This window comes from Solanum verrucosum, unplaced genomic scaffold, assembly GCF_900185275.1.
Source record: "Solanum verrucosum unplaced genomic scaffold, falcon-dt-bn FXZP01000182.1, whole genome shotgun sequence".
Classification (NCBI taxonomy): Eukaryota; Viridiplantae; Streptophyta; class Magnoliopsida; order Solanales; family Solanaceae; genus Solanum; species Solanum verrucosum.
Genome location: NW_026020378.1, coordinates 1,967,113 through 1,973,640, shown reverse-complemented (window position 1 = coordinate 1,973,640; position 6,528 = coordinate 1,967,113).

The following is a 6,528-nucleotide window of genomic DNA, read 5'->3' as shown; positions in this document are numbered from 1 at the left end:
ATAGTCATTTCGGTCATATACTTTGAGTACTACACAAATATTGTGGTATGTTTTATTATAAACTATTGTAGGACAAAAGAAAGAAATAATTCTTTTCTATAAAGGTTATGGTCATGACCAAAATAAATGTTATTGTGCGGGAACACAAATTTGTCATTGGTTGTCAAGAAATAAGTCTTGCAGTAATAATTTTAACCATGACAATAATAATAATTTTCTCCTTGAAGGAGATGGTCACCGTAAGAATGGTGTTGTGAAATTTGTGGCATTACACAAAATTAATTGAAAGTTTCGGAAGGACTAATTTGTTACTATCCAGAAAATGAAATAGTTCATAATATTGAGGTTGTAGTAAGTCTCAAAAGAAACTTTTTAAGTTTCAGAGGAATTGAAAAGAAAAATTGTTATATTGAGACTGTAAATTATTGAAAGATTAAATATCTTCAAATTACTACAATCAAAGCGGGTTATGAATATTTACATAAAAGGTTGCCCGTCTTTCTCTTGTTTGTTGAATAAAAATATGGGCATGATGAAGGAATCACATGCAAAAGTAAACTAGAAGTTTACTAGAATAAATATATGTTGGCATAACCGGTTGACCATTTCGGTTCAAATGTGATGCAAAAGAATTGAGAATTCATGTGGTTATATGTTGAAGAAATAAAAGATTCTTCAAGAATTCTCATGTGTTGCTTGTTTTCATGATAAAATGATCATTGTACCAACTAAGGTTGAGATTGTATCCCCTGAAATTATTTGGAACATATAAAAAGGTGAATATGGGCTCGTTCACTTGTCATGTGGACCACTTACTATTAGATTTAATAGATGCATCTATGGTATGGTCACATGTGCATTTGTATCAACTTACAAATTGGTTTTTGTAAGGTTGTTTGCTCAAATTGTTAAATTAAGAGCACAGTTCCAAACTATAAAATTGTGTTGATAATACTGGTTGGTCTAGCTATAATTGGTTGTAACGTGTATGCATCAAGCCAACAAGGTTCTCCCATCACAATTGGTTCAGGGTCAGGAACCAAATAATTTCCATCTAAAAATTTAATGTGTGCACATATGATTTTATTGCTCCACCACGCACAAAGATGGATCCCCAAAATGAGGTTGGGGGTAAATGTTAGATTTCCTAACATTAGGGGGATATATGTTTAGCAGCTGAAAATTATGTGTGGGGTGAATTATCTAGATCCTCGTTAAAAAAAAATGTGAACTTGAAGTTCAAGAGATAATTCATTTGCAAAATGTTGCAAATAATTTGTCTGATGTATTTACTGACCCAATATTTTAATTAAGTTGCAAATGCTCCAGTAAATAGTCCTTGAAGGACAGAGTCTATGGTACGCCAGAAGCGTGATAGATCAATCGATTCCAAACATAAAACTCCTTGAGGAAGGAGAGGAGAAAACTATCAAAATGGTCATGATAATGAGGTAAATGCTTTGAAAGAGTACTATGACATAACACTTCATAAAACCTTGGCAAAGGTTCATGTACCTGAAAATGATGAAACATGAAGAGATCTCGATAAGTTATGTCGTATTGGAATCGAATCAAAATGACAGTCGACTATATCTTTGATATGAAGTAGCACTCAATGCTATAAATGATTACGAGGATCTTAAATTTGAATCTGTCATATAATATGGACAGTTAAATGATTGGCCAAATAAAATGCACTATTCAAGTATATTTTGTTTCACTTAGAAAAGTGATGTTTTTGAACTTATAGTTCATAGATCAAAATATATGTCAATGGGGGTACAAATGAATCATTGTGCAAAAGTATAACCGTAAGATATAAAGTACGGTTTGTGTCTCGGGGCATAAAGAATTTTCGCAAAAATCCTGACATTATTAAATGGAGATATATTCTTCAATGGTGGATGCAATGAGACTTGTTTCAGTCTGGCAATAGATGAAATACTTGAATATGCATAATGATTATTATGTCTAACTAGACGATGAAGTTTTATGAAAATTCTTGAAGGATTTAAAATGCCTTAAAGCAATTCCATTGAGTACCCAATGGTTTTGAGATTGCTTAACACAGAGAAAGAATCTTTTTGATCTCATGAAAATGATTTAAAATGTCATGTATTAGTGCAATTGGTGCACTTACAGATTGATGGTTATGCAAATGCTAGAAGATTATTTGATATACATATAAAAAGTTATGTGAGGGGATTGCCATATTATCATTCAAGTTATGCCAAGAAACTAACAAAGAAAGTGACTCAACACATAGAAGATGTGTGATTTATTTTTGAGAAGAAAAGACGAGCAACGTATAAAATTGAAATGATCAATCTCTGAGTTAGAAATGATTTGATTATGTAGATGCAGAATATTTATTTGATCTGCATAAAGCTCGATCGCAAATGAGCTATTTGTTTACATATGGAGGCACAACAATATCTTGGCATTCAAAGAAACAAACATTGGTAACCACTTCTTCAAATCATATAGAAATAATATTGATCTATGAAGTAAGTCGGGAGTGTGTATGGTTGGAATCATGATCTATCATATTCAAAAAACATGTGATTTTCCTTTGGCAATGGATATTCTAACCACCATCTACAAAAATAATATATAGCTCAATTGAAGGGAGGATACAATCAAAGGAGGTCAGACAAAACATATTTCACCAAAAGTATTTTTCACACATGATCTTCAACAAAATGGTGAGATAGACGTTCAAAGACCCATTCAAGTGATATCTTGTAAACTTATTCACTAAGGATTGCCAACATTAATATTTGAGAAGTTGTGATATAAGATTGGAATGCATCGTCTCCAAGATATCAAGTAAAGTTTTTATCAGGGGGAGAAAAATATGTGTTGTACTCTTTTCCTTAACCATGGTTTTATCCCAATTGGGTTTTCCTGGTAAGATTTTTAACGAGGCAACATTCAAAGCGTATTAAAAGATATGTGTACTCTTTTTCCTTCACTAGGATTTTTTCCCACGGGATTTTTTCCTAGTAAGGTTTTAACGAGGCATATTATCTATGGACATCCAAGGGGGGGTGTTATAAAATAATATATTGTGGATGTCCACTACATCAAGAAGTTACTCCATACTTTCCTCCATTATGAAGATAACCATAACCTCCATAACCTCCACCTTTATAACCATTATTCTTGTAACCTTTCACTTCCATAACCTCCCCATTATATTCATGTTAATGTCATGTTTATGACTAACCTTTTGTATGCCTCTATGTTACACTATAAATAGAGGCATAAGGGTTCATATTGTACATATACACTTGAAGACTTTGAAGAATAAGAAATACTCTCATATCTTGTCTCTATATTTCTATTGTTTTCATCTTCTATATTTCTTGTCTTATTTTGCTTTAGTTTTACAACAAAAAATGATTTTTAGCGAGGAAAAAAATGTTTTTAAAAGTTTAAAATTGATTATTATAGGTTATTAATAGCTAAAAAGAATGATTGTTAAAGAATTTTTAACGATAATATGATTTTAATCCTTAAATGTTTTTTTAGCGGTACAAATTTTCGTTCATTAATTAGTCATTAGGTCGTTAAAAATCTTACCAATAATAACTAATTTGATTTGTACAAGTACTTTTTACAATTATAGTTCTTTTTGATAATTTTCAATTATTTCAATATCAATATCTTTAACGATAAAAAAAAAAAATTCTCTCTACTGTCTATATAAATATTAGATAAATCAATCATAAAAGAATTTTAAAGATCATATTCTCGTATGCTATTTTACAAAAATATTTACTACTAAATGCTTAGTAATTACTATTTTATACATACTTGTACAGTAAAAAAACATACTAATTCATGCTTATATATACCTTCCACATGTACGCTATTTCAATTATAATTTCTCTTCGAAATCTAGTAAATTGAGGGATTCTCTTGCACAAGAGCCCAAGTGAAGAATTGAGATTTTACTTTGACCTCCATGCATGGTTTGTTAATCAATTCAAAAGATATTTTATAACTTGAACACGTAAAAATAAATCAATTTCATACGTAAAGTTAGACTATTGTCCACGACCAAAGCAGCAACAACAACAACAAAAAAAAGCTTACACTATGCTACAACGTAATTGAATCAGCAAAACTTCTTTCATTACAAATTGAAGCCTTCATCTAATCATTTACATTGTTAATTTGAAAATATAATTGAAGATAAAGACAAAAAATTCTAGCTCAAATCACAAAAAAAAAGAAACACAGGCTAACTTTTAGGAATAAAGACATTGAATTGAATCAAATAGTGTCAATCTTGCACTCATCGATTGAAAACATTGAATTTCTTAGAATATGTTACTGAAATTTTGATTATAAGCTTATGGAAAAAAGTTGAACTTCAAAACATTATGAATCGAACAAATTTTGAAGTTTTTGCTTTGATTTTAGTTAAGCAATTCAATTTCAGAGTCAGGTTTTGATATTATAGATTGAAGATTATTAATAGGTTTAGGTAGAATGGAATGGGCTAGAGAAAAAATATTAGGATGATTAAACTAGTAAAAGGATTGAAATATAATAGTGTATGTAGAATGGTAATTACGTTATTTAATATGTGGCATCATTGAATACGTATTTCCATTCACCTAGGCCTAATAGGAATAAATAAATTCACTTCGATATATATAAAGGATAATAGATTGCTCTATTAATCAAAGTGGATAAATAATTTATTTGAATAACTGTAGAGTTCAATCTTAACCTTCCGTTTAAGAATTTTAAAAAAAAACTATGATCATAAAAGTTTGTTCACAAAATTTATCTTGTTAGAAAGTTGTTACAATACTCAAATCCTAGCGCAAAAAAATTATGATGTCATACTTTTGTCCTTTTTAACATGCAGTGAATCCGTTTGCCATAGATTTCCCAAGTAAAGTTTGGGGGGGAATTTGGCAAATAGTGTTTGTCCATACAATTTATCGTTATTTGGCAAATAACCTAAATTCCCAAATACTAGTAAAAAACTAGTATTTGGGCCAAATTTCATTATTTGGGAATTTTAAAAATTCAAATTCTACACCAAACTTTTATATTTTACAAAAGCACCCTCTATAGTAGTTGCTTGAGCTGTATTACATAATTTTTTACGTGAACATCAAAACAGTGATGAAATATTCAGTTAATATGAGATTGATGATATGGTTGTTGATGAAAATAACGAATAATCGTCTCAGGGTAATAAAGTCATGTGATTCGTCTACTTCACGATGTATGGAATGATGCTTGGTGCACTCCCTCCAAACTACCATATAGTATCATGGACACTACTTGTTATTTGTTGCAACGAAGATTCAATTGTCTTGTTGCGGAAGTCATGAATCTTGTTAAATTGTTGACATTTCTATCTTGCTATGTAGTACAAAACCTATGGTTAGTTTTGATAGTTTTAAAAACTTATGGATATAATTCATATTTATTAAAAAGTGAAATATTTCCCAAATATTATGACCAAATAGATGGTGAAATTTCACCCAAATTCTCACCAAATAATATTTGTCAAAAATATTTGGAAATCTATGATCAAACGCTAGCTTAATTATAGGAGTGTAGCAAATATTGAAGTTCTAAAATTTATGCATATATTATACATGATTACATATTATCTAGAAACTTTTATTTGTCAAAGCTGGTGAAACTTAAGGTGAGGACTATGAAGGATCTAGGAAAAGGATCAAGTCTTTGGCTTTTCTATAATTTTGTTAGTCAAACTAATCATACTTTAAGACATATATGGACTATGGTGCATAGTTTGTGCCAAATCTTAAGATCTAAACTTTATCTTATAATATATAATAGAGGGGAGCTACATGGTTTGAAAGAGGTTGAAGTGAAAAATATTCTATTACAGAGTATTTCTACAATAAACATAATTTCTTTTAATAAATATATATAAATTGTTGAAATTTCTTATGTTTAAAATAAATTTTTAATAGAATGAGATCAAATTTATTTTAAGTCGTAGATTCTTTATAATATAAGGATTAGTTACACATACATTAGAAATGTAGGGATAAATTATTGGTTACTATATGAAGGGGTTCTATTATTTAACAATTTAATCTATTATTGCTAATCTATAGAATAATATATAAAATCTTACCTAATATGTGAAAAAAGGAAAAAAAGCGAAGCTAAGCATTATATATTGAATTTTATGTAAATGTCCATTAATGAGAAATAGTTTATCTATCTCATAAAAATAAAGATAAAATCCGTTATATCCTACTACTTTTAATTTAGACTTGCGAAATTTTATCATGGTACTAAATTTTATGTGAAATGGAGAAGTGAGATCAAATATAATACTCTCTCAGTCCATATTAGATGAATACTTTTTATTTTATATGATAATTAAGAAATCACTAATAGATTGATCAACTTTATTATTATATTCTTTGTTCATATTAATTAGCCTTTTGAAGAAAAATATTTTTTTTTAGATCTTTAAAGTTTGATTAAACTTCCAAAGGCCATATTAATTGTAGC